Raw genomic sequence first — 10,850 nt, forward strand, 5'->3', positions numbered from 1 at the left:
TGTGTGTGTGTGTGTGTGTGTACACCAAAATAGTATGTATGGATTTTCGGCATTTTTCCCCTCATGAATCTGTTTCCATATTAATATCTCATCCTGTTGAACTTTCCATAGATTTCAATATTAAGTATGTATTTTATTTTACTTAATTAGTTATTTCATTTTTAAGAATGAATAGTCATTTCATTTAGAGCACTGTAGTCATTCATGTGGATTTTTTCATTCTTGCTCCCCTCCATTGACTAGACACTTATTTTATCTTTGTCCATTTCCCCTTTTATCCCTTAAATTATGTCAGAACTTCAGATAAGAGACTTCCTAAAATAGCATTTATTTTCTTGGAATGGAGTGCCTCATATCAGTAAAATGTATGCTTATTGTCTCTCAAGAATATCTTTAAGATGCCTTGACTTTACATATAATATTTTGATTATTTCTCAAACAATTTTGTGGACCTGGACTGTACTCTTGTCAATTGTCTGACAATACTTCTAATATGGGACTGTTGGTCTATCATTTCTGTTTTCCTAAATTAGGTAAACAGTAAATAGAAGCAGAAGTAAATTCAAATATAGGACTCTTTTTAGGCTGACCACATGATATAAACAGATAGAAGGAAATGAAAAACATTTCTGTCCCCAATTGAGAGTAGGGGCTCAGACAGCAATACACTAAGTGCAGTAGTAGAGGGCATAGATAAATACTGTGGGATTGCAGAGGAGGACACATTAATTCTGCTTGGAGGAGTCAAGGGAGGCTGTAGGGAGGAGGTGACGATTTAGCTGAATTCTCAAGAAAGAGTTTTCTATGCAGGTGGGAAGAGAAAGGCATTCAAGGGAGAGCAGAGAGTGTTTATAGAGGCACAGAGGAATGACTGACTGTGGTGTGTTCAGACAGTTCAAGTAGTTCAGGGCTTCTTGAATGGAGAGTGGATGTGGAGGCCAAGCTGGTGAACACCGAGTGACAGTCAGGGTCAAATGATGAAGTGAAGAGTATCCTGAGAGTGATGAGGATCCATGGAAAGATTTTCAGAAGAGCTTAAAATGATGAAATTCGTATTTCAGAAGAGGGGTCAAGAATTTTTTCTGTAAAGGGACATATAATAAATATTTTAGGCTTTGTGAGCCATATATGATCTCTTGCATATTCTTCTTTGTTTCTCTTCCTTATCCTCATTCTTCTTTTCCACTTCTCCCTTCTCCTACATATCCTCTTCATCCTAACTTTACAAGCCTTTTGAAAATGTAAAAGCAATTCTTCCCTCAAGGGCCATATAAAAACAGGCAAAGGGCTGGATTTTGACCTTGGGACACAGTTTGAAGACCTCCATTTTGGAAGAGAGTTGTTTGAAATTTTGAAGTCATTGCAGACATTGTTCAATGTTCTGAAAATCTTTCTGTGGCTTATCGCTCTCAGAATACAGTCTTCGCTTCATCATTTGACCCTGCCTCTCACTCAGTGTTTATCAAATTGGCCTGCACATACACTCTCCGTTCAAGAAGACCTGAAGTACTTTGTCTCCTTGGACTATTGGGCGTGAGTGTGGAGGAGTGGGGAGCATTGAGGTTGTAGGTCCGATGGGCAGTGTTCTCCCCTCAGGAGCCAGGACAGGGTTGTAGGTTACGGCACTGCAGCCTTCTTTCGAGTCATGGGTTGCTGAGAGAACGCTTATAACAATGGCAGCTTCCTAAAGGTTTGCAGGCCAGCTCCATTGTCAATGATACAGAGATAGTTTGAGATGACATGAAGTGGTCCAAAGAACACAAATGTAAAAAGGACGCTGGAGGCTTACAGGAGTTCCATGGGGGGATTCATGAAGCTTTTTAAATGAAACTCATGGCCTCAGTGTGCATGAGCTGGCAGCAGTAAAAAGGGCAGATGCAGAGCAGATTACAGAAATGAATCATTAAATGCACAATTAACTAGAATCACATATGAAATCATGCTTAAGGAGTCATTAAAAAAAGTAATTCTATCTTCTTATACATTATAACATACGTTCAAACACTAATGATAACTGAATGAGCACCTACAACATGCCAGGCACCATTTAAAAATATATATGTATTTATATATATATATATATTTATATATATTTCTAGTTTTCAATTGCAGTTGACATACAATATTTTATTAGTTTCAGGTGTACAACATAGCGATTAGACATTTCTATAACTTATATGTGATCATCCACTAGGAACCATACATAGTTATTACAATATTATTGACTATATTCCTTATGCTATAATTTACATCACCATGACTATTTTGTAACTGCCAATTTGTGCTTCTTAATCCCTTCCCCTTTTTCACCCAGCCACCTACTCCCCTACCTTTTGCCAATCATCAAAATATTCTCTGTATCTATGAGTTTGTTTCTGTTTTGTTTGTTCATTTGTTTTATTCTTTAGATTCCATGTATAAGTGAAATCATATAACATTTGTCTTTCTCTGTCTGACTTAATCCACTCAACACAATATCCTCTAGATCCATCCATGTATCATTTAGAATCGAAAGACAGATGAAGAGCTTCCCAGACAAGAAAAAGCTAAAGGAATTCATCACCACCGAACCAGTATTATAAGAAATGTTAAAGGGACTTCTTTAAAAAGAAGGGAAAAAAGGATAAAAAATATGAATAATAAAATGGCAATAAATACATATCTATCAATATTTTAAATGTAATAGGATTAAATGTTCTAATCAAATCATGTAGGTTAAGTGAATGTATAAGAAAACAAGATTCTAATATATGCTGCCTACAAGAGACTTACTTCAGATCAAAAGCCACACACAGACTGAAAGTAAAGGAATGAACAAAGATGTTTCCTGCAAATAGAAACAAACAGACAAACAAAAGCTGGGTTACAATACTTATACCAGGCAAAATAAACTTTTTAAAAAAGGCTATGACAAGAGACAAAGAAGGACCCAGTCATCCCACTTCTGGGTATTTATCCAAAGAAACCCAAAACACTACTTCAAAGGGACATATGCATCCCTATGTTCATTACAGCATTATTTACAATAGCCAAGATATAGAGGCAACCTGGGTGTCCATCAATGGGTGAATAAATAAAGAAGAGGTGGAATATTATTCGGTCATAAAAAAGAATGAAATCTTGCCATGAGCCAGGCACCATTTGAAGGCCACTACGTGTTTTCTTCGAACCTCATCATAGCTCTGTGAAGTAAGTATTATTATTATCATGCCCATTTTTACAGGTGAAGACACTGAGGCAGAGAGGTGTGGACTGATTTGTTCAAGGCGATATCCCTGGGATTTGACATTCTTTTTGCAGAGCTTTCCTCTTCACTACCACAGACCACTCATAGAGGGAGAATGAAAAATTCGATATCACAGTTCCTGTCATTTACCTTCTACAAACACGCCACCACTTGTATGCTTCCATATCTGTCCTCAGCAAGATGTCTTTAGATACCCATTCACATCCATGCTAATTTGCAAGCTGACTTAAAGCTAAAACTATTTAGAAAGTTTGTCCACTGCCTTTACCCTCAGGATACAAATATCTTTTAAAGTTCAACTGCCACATTAAACATTTACTATTTACCTTTCATACTTCCTCCTCCGAACCGAAACTTCCCTACCAATCTTCTGCTGTGAACGCTGAGTTTACATAAGCAATTTGTTGCATTAACACACTCCAATATTACTCAAGAGCTCAGAAACCATGGTAAATTCTCAGAAGGGAAAAAAAAAATTCCAGTTTATAAATTCGAGTATTAAGCAAATTAGACCCTATTATGACAGAAAGACCTTTGGTTTTCATGCATGATGTGACAGGAAAACGATAACGGAAAAATGTCATTCAATGTTAATCTGCACATTCCAGTTTTATCCGAATTGTGTGCAAATGAAAAGGGTCTCTGAACATTCAAAAGGGTGTTTCACTACTCATTAGCCATATATAAATGCATGGGCAGTGGTTTGCTCCAGAAAATTGCCTTGAAGGTGACTTGAACGTATGGCTTCTGGTTAAAGGGCAAACCTTTCCTCCTGGCTTCATCAATTCTTTGGCTCTCTGTAGTTAGAATTGCTAATAATTGTGGAATTTATTATCATCTCTGATGGAATTTGGGTCATAGTCTATGCACCAGGGCCAAAATAAAAAAGAATACTGCCATATGATTCAGTGTGTGACCTCAAACCACATTTAAATAGTTACAGAGCTAGCTCTTCAGAGATCAGATTCTAGAGCGCTCAGATTCATTCATATATATGTACCTTTTGCACCAGCTACATCAAACTACCTGAAGGCATTCAGTTATTTCAGTTTTTTATTTGTTTTGCCTCTATACACTTTATCTCCTCTTATTCTGAAATACTCTTTACCACTTAAAATTTATTCAAACAATTTTTAGGTAATTTTGCAGTTTATCAAAATTGTGTTGAAGTCTATGGCCATGCTACCCTGAACAAGCCCAATCCCGTCTGATCTTGGAAGCTGAGCAGGGTTAGGCCTGGTAGTCATTGGATGAAAGACCACCTAGGAAGACCAGGTGCTGCAGGCATAAAAATTAAAAAGTAAAAATTAAGAGATTGTAAGCTGACAAGGTCCTTGCAATCTGTGAGGTCAACCAAGGATTGCCTCGCCTAAAAAAAAATTGTGTGATATTTAAAAATAAATTACATATGTGATACATGAAAACTGTATTTTCTTCATAGTAGATTAAACAACACAGAAATATACAGGGCCAAATGTGAAAGGGCATCTTTATCATTGGAACCCTGTATCATGCATACATTGCTTTGAGATATTTTTGTTCTTTTATTGTCATATATACATTTAGAAAAATGCATTTATATGATATTTTTGTTTTTATGGTCCTACGTTTGCACTCCTAAGTATATAGCTTAGTTTTGCCAGTTGTTGCACTTTATTTAAATGGAATAGTGTATAACTTGTCTTACATTCTTCACCCTCCATTTGGTTTGTGAAATGATTCATTAACTTTGATGTGTAGCTGCAGTTTATGTAGTATTCTGCTATGTGCATACAGGGAAAAGAGGAGAAGGGAAGAGCGGAGGATACAATTAATTTTTGAATAATGACTTTTTCCCACGACCTTGCAATACTCTCATTAATTCTAATAATTTATCTGTAGATTCATTAGGATTCTCTAAATATAAAAGTGTAACAAATATGAACCTTTTCTTACACTCCTCTCTTCCTTTGAATCCTTTTTTTTTTTGGTTGCTTTTCTGCACTGCCTAGAACACCCAATACGACGTTGACTATAAGCGATAATATTAGGCAGCCTTGTCTTAACCTTCTTCTCAGAGAGCAAGAGGTTCAACGTTTCACCAATAAATATATGTTTACTTGGTTGTTTAAACATGCCTTTGTCAGACTAAGGGGATTTTATTATATTCCTACATTGCTGAGAAGTTTACTTATTTATTTTTAAATCATGAATAGATGTTGAATTTTACCAAATGATTTTTCTTCATCTACTGAAAGGATCTAACTTTATTTTATTTTATTAGTTTCATGTATACATTACATTGCTTAGACATTTATATAGTTTATAAAACGATCCCGTTAATTGCTCTTTCTCTCCTCTGGTTTTCCACCTAGCCAATATATTAATGCTAACTGCATTCCCTATGCCGTGCTCCCCATCTTCGGATTTTTTATCTGTTGATATGTTAATATGTTAATTTATATGATTTGAATTTTGAATAATAGAGCAACCTTGTATGCAACTTAGATGTGATGTATTATTATCCTTTCTATATATTACTTCATTCACTTTGCTAATATTTTGCTTGTGATTCTTATATTACATTAATGAGTGAAACTGACATAATTTTTTTCTTTCTCCTTACCATATTAGGATTTGGCATTTATAGTATGCTAGGCACATAAAAAGAGTTGGAATGTGTGCCTTTTACTATGTTTCTATTTTCTAGAAGAGTTTGCAGAAGATTGGAATTATTTCTTTCTTTACTATTTAGTAGACTGCCAATTCAATATCTTTGATTATTTAAGGAATATTCAGGTTTTTAATTTTTTCTGAAACTGTATTATTTTCGTGTTTTTCTAAGAAATTTTTTTTTTCATTTTGTTTACTTTTAAAAAATATATTGGCATAAAATTAATCAAAATATCACTTTATTTGTAGAATTTGTCTCCTTCTTGTTCCTAATAGTTGTTATTAATGACTTCACAAAAAAATCAATGTCTCCAGAAATTTGTCTTGTTTATTTTCTAAAAACAAACTCTTGATTGTTGATCCTCTCTATAATAATTTTTTTCTATTTTACTTATTTCTGTTCTTAACTTTATTATATTTTTATTTCTACTTTTTTGACTTTGTTTTTTTCTTTATGAAGTGTTTTCCAAAGTAGCTGTGCCATTTTACATTCTCACCAGCAATACACAAGAGTTCTCATTTCTCTACATCCTCACCAATACTTATTATCTGTATTTTTGATATTAGTGGGTATGAACTGGTATGATCCTATGGTTTTTATTTGCATTTTTCTGATGGCAGTTTATGTTGAAAATTTTTCTTGTGCTTATTGGTTGTTTGTATGTCTTTGGAGAAATATCTATTTAAATTCTTTGCCCATTAAAAAATTAGGCTATTTGTCTTTTGATTAAGTTGTAAGAATATTTTTATATAGTCTAGATACTAGGCTCTTATAAGATCCATGATTTGCCAATTTGTTCTCCCATTATCTGGGCAATCTTTTCACTTTCTTGATAGTATCCTTTAAAGCAGAAATCTTTTTATTTTCATTTGATTTTATTATTAGTTTCAAGTATAAAGTACATTGGTTAGATATTTATATAGTTTATAAAGTGATCCCCCTAATTGCTCCTTCTCTCCTCTGGCTCTCCACCTAGCCATTACATTAATGCTTACTGCATTCCCTATGCCATGCTCCCTGTCCCCATGACGATCTATCCACTACTAATTTCTACTTCTTTAACCCTTCACCCTATTCTCCCAGTCCCCCAAACCTCCTCCCCTTTAGCCGTCACCAGATTGTCCTCTATATTTGTATGTCTAATTTTGATTAATTTGTTCTTTTTGTTTCTTAGATTCTGCATATAAGTGAAATCATATGGTATTTATCTTTTTCTATCTGACTTATTTCACTCAGCATAATAACCTCTAAGTCCATCCATGTCATTGCAAATGGTTGGATTTCATTTTTTATGGCTGAGTAATATTCCATTGTATATGTGAACCATAACTTCTTTATCCATTCATCTGTTGATGGGCATTTAGTTTACTTCCATATCTTGGCTGTTGTAAATTGTGCTGCCATGAACATAAGGGTGTTCAATAAATGGTGCTGGGAAAATTGGACAGATACATGCAAAAAAAAAAAAACAACAACAATAGACTATCTTCTCACACCGTATACAAGAATAGACTCAAAATGGATTAAAGACTTAAACGTAAGACCTGAAACAATAAAACATCTAGAAGAAAACATAGGCAGTAAACTCTCAGATATTACTAACAGTAATTTCTTTTTGGATAGATCTCCTCAGGCAAGGGACACAAAAGAAAAAATAAGCAAATAGGACTACGTCAAACAAAAAAGTTTTGTACAGCAAAGGAAACCATCAACAAAACAAAAAGACAGTCGAGTGAATGAGAGAAGATATTTACCTATGATACATCTGATAAGAGGTTAATATCCAAAATATATAAAGAATTCATACAACTCAACAACAAAAAACAATCCAATTAAAAAATGGGCAGAAGACCTGAACAGATATTTCTCCAAATAGACATATGAAAAGATGCCAAGATCACTAATCACCAGAGAAATGCAAATTAAAACCACAGTGAGATATCACCTCACACCTGTCAGAATGGCTATTATCAATAAATCAAAGAACAATAAATGTTGATGAGGATGTGGAGAAAAGGGAACTCTCAAACGCTGTTGGTGGGATTGCATATTGGTATAGCCACTATGGAAAACAGTCTGGAGGTTTCTCAAAAAATTTAAATTGATATAGCAGAAATCTTTTAATTTGATGAAGCCTCATGTATTTATTTGTTCTTCGGTTGCTTGTACTTTAGTTGTCAAGAAACCATTGCCTAACCCAAGTTCACAAATATTTACAACTATGTTTTCTTCTAAAAGTTTTATAGTTTTGCCTATTAACTTTAGGTCTTTGATGAATTTTACGTTAATTTATTATGTGGTGTGAAGTAGGGGTCCAAATTCATTTTTTGCTCCATTACAAAGATCTGGCCAGATTTAAAGGGAGGGAACACAGCCCTAAATTCTCAATGGCAGAGCATCAACCTCACATCGTAAGAGCATGCAATATGGGATAAATACCAATGCTGTTATCTTTGTAGATACAATCTGTCCTACCCAGGGTCATTGAATAATTTGGGAGCTGATCCAGGAATTGCAACTGTAATCAAAATTGTACATATCTTCATTTTTTGAGGAGAGGATCTATATTTTGAATCAGATCCATAATGTGGTCCATTTACCAGAAAGTTAAAAAAAAAACTTAAAAGCTTTAAAATTTAAGTGACTGATAGTCTATGTTCTCTTTGAAGGGTGGAGATTGTATACCAAAGAGATTCAAATATTAATTTATAAGAATAAAGGCCTTGTGTGAAGATGGCTGATAAAGCAGAGGAGGTGGAGTTCTTATTCTCTCTCCTTATAACATACCAGTAGGTGCACTAATAACAGTACATGACATTCACATGTCATAGCTCAACTGTTGCTTCATTAACACTTTAACACATTCTACCCTTAAATCCCTAAACTGTCTATCATATATCAAATTTTGAGTTGTTATAAAACAGCCAAGAAACGAACACTGTACTATGTATTTTGAGCTGTTGCATAGTGGTACTCCAAGCCAGACATCAGTTCAGTTTGAAAAGTGTTGCAATTATTAGTGAATATCAGGGTTTATTGTACCATTATTTGAATGTTTTACCTTTACTTTATTTTGTCCTTATTAATAAAGTGAGAGGAAAACAGAAAATCAAATGTACTGATGCATAGGTCGCATAAACAATATAATTTAGAGAAAAGAAAAATGGTAGCCTCTCAAAAGGTATAAATCATTCATTTCAATCAAACTTCAACCCAATAACTGTGTATTCACGTATAAAGAAAAAGAGCCAATTTAGGGGAACACATCAAATGACAGGGATGTACTGTGATCAGGTTTTTGTGGAATCTGTATTCAGTGGGATATAAACATGAAATTAATTAATTTTTTTCTCCAGTCACTGCCTTCAACCATGCTCTATTGATTCTCTTTTTCCTGTCATAATGACATCTTGGACAGATTCTGTAAGTATCTGGTTACTTCTGGTTATTAAAACTTGGTCCAGTTAACGGTTCCTTTTTCTTTTCTTTTACTTTATTTTTAAAAATTTATTGGGGTGCCATTGGTTAATAAAATTATAGAGGTTTCAAGTGTACAATTCAATAATACATCATATGTATTATTGCATTGTGTGTTCACCACTCAGTTAAATTTCCTAATGGAGTCAAATATATGGTGACAGTTTACAGTTTCAATCTCAACCTCTATTTAACATGCATTTCCTTTCCTTTCCCCATTAGCGTAGTCTTAAACTGGAACCCTGGTAATTTAGATGCGGCAAGACAGGGTCAGAAGGAAATACTTCTTCTCTCCTCCTTCTTCAAAGCCTAAGTCTCCCAGTGTGTTGAGGTGGACAGGAGGTGAGGGAAATGGAGAAATGAGCAAATCTCTCTTTACTTCCTGGCTGAGACTGTGATTGTATTCCTTTTTTTTGTTATTGGTTATTGCTGCTTCTCTGTTATCTCCTCCTGGCCATCAAGATTCTATGTAAGAAAGGCAGTGAATTGCTAGCTCCCTTGTGGGCCTATGTTTTAGTTTTGCAGGAGTTCAGTGGATCTGTTTATTTGCATAGTTCTCTAGTGTGGAGGATGAGGAAGTGGTCCTCAACCTGTGTAGCACAGAACTTTCCTACTACCCAGGAAACTGTTAAAAATGTGTGAAGGCACTATTGTCTCAGGGTAACTGAGACAGCACTTAGTATCCAGGGACCAGAGATATTAAATGTAATATGCAAAGGGATTGGAATCTCGAACAATGCATGAATAGTCCCAGGAAAATAGTTATACCCGCCCCCCCCAATGCCAACATCTCCCTCCCACACACACACATCTTTGAGAAACACTGTTAAAATATTGAAATAATGCTTGATTCATTGGCAAGTAACCACTCACCAGGTATCTCTTCCCTCGGCCCCTGCCTCACTAGTGCTCCTCTGCAGCCACTCGCTCAGCCCCCAACCCCATATCCTACATGATCTAGCAAATATAGGGACAATGTCTGGCCTAGCAAGGTCCCCCAGGATCCTGATTCTGCACCAAGGCCAGAGTCCATTCTGGTTAACTAATGCCTGCACACAAGCGCAATCACCCTTGCAACAACTGTTCTTAATTCTAATTCCTTTGCTTTCCCCTCTTCAGATCTCTTAAACATTGTGGGAAGCTAAGGATAGAAAAGATTCGGGGATGACAGTTGGAAGTACCAGGACAAGACATGTTACCACTTGATAAATTTAGTAAGCTTTTATGGCTGTGTCTGGCCACAATCCTTGGCAAGTATTTTAAGAAGATAGGGTAGCTAGTACCTCTTTGTCCTCAGCTCTAGGCTCCAGGTTGTCATTCTGGGGTGAAAAGAAAAGTCCTATAACATCATAATAAAATAATCTAGCTCAAAGTGGGACATAATTACGAACTTTGAACATTTTTTAATTAGCTCTCTGGGAATATTGCCTAGTTTTCACAATTCTATTTTAGCACATGTTTCCTTTTTCTCCC

Source organism: Pteropus medius, unplaced genomic scaffold (assembly GCF_902729225.1).
Source record: "Pteropus medius unplaced genomic scaffold, Ma_sr-lr_union100, whole genome shotgun sequence".
Lineage (NCBI taxonomy): Eukaryota > Metazoa > Chordata > Mammalia > Chiroptera > Pteropodidae > Pteropus > Pteropus medius.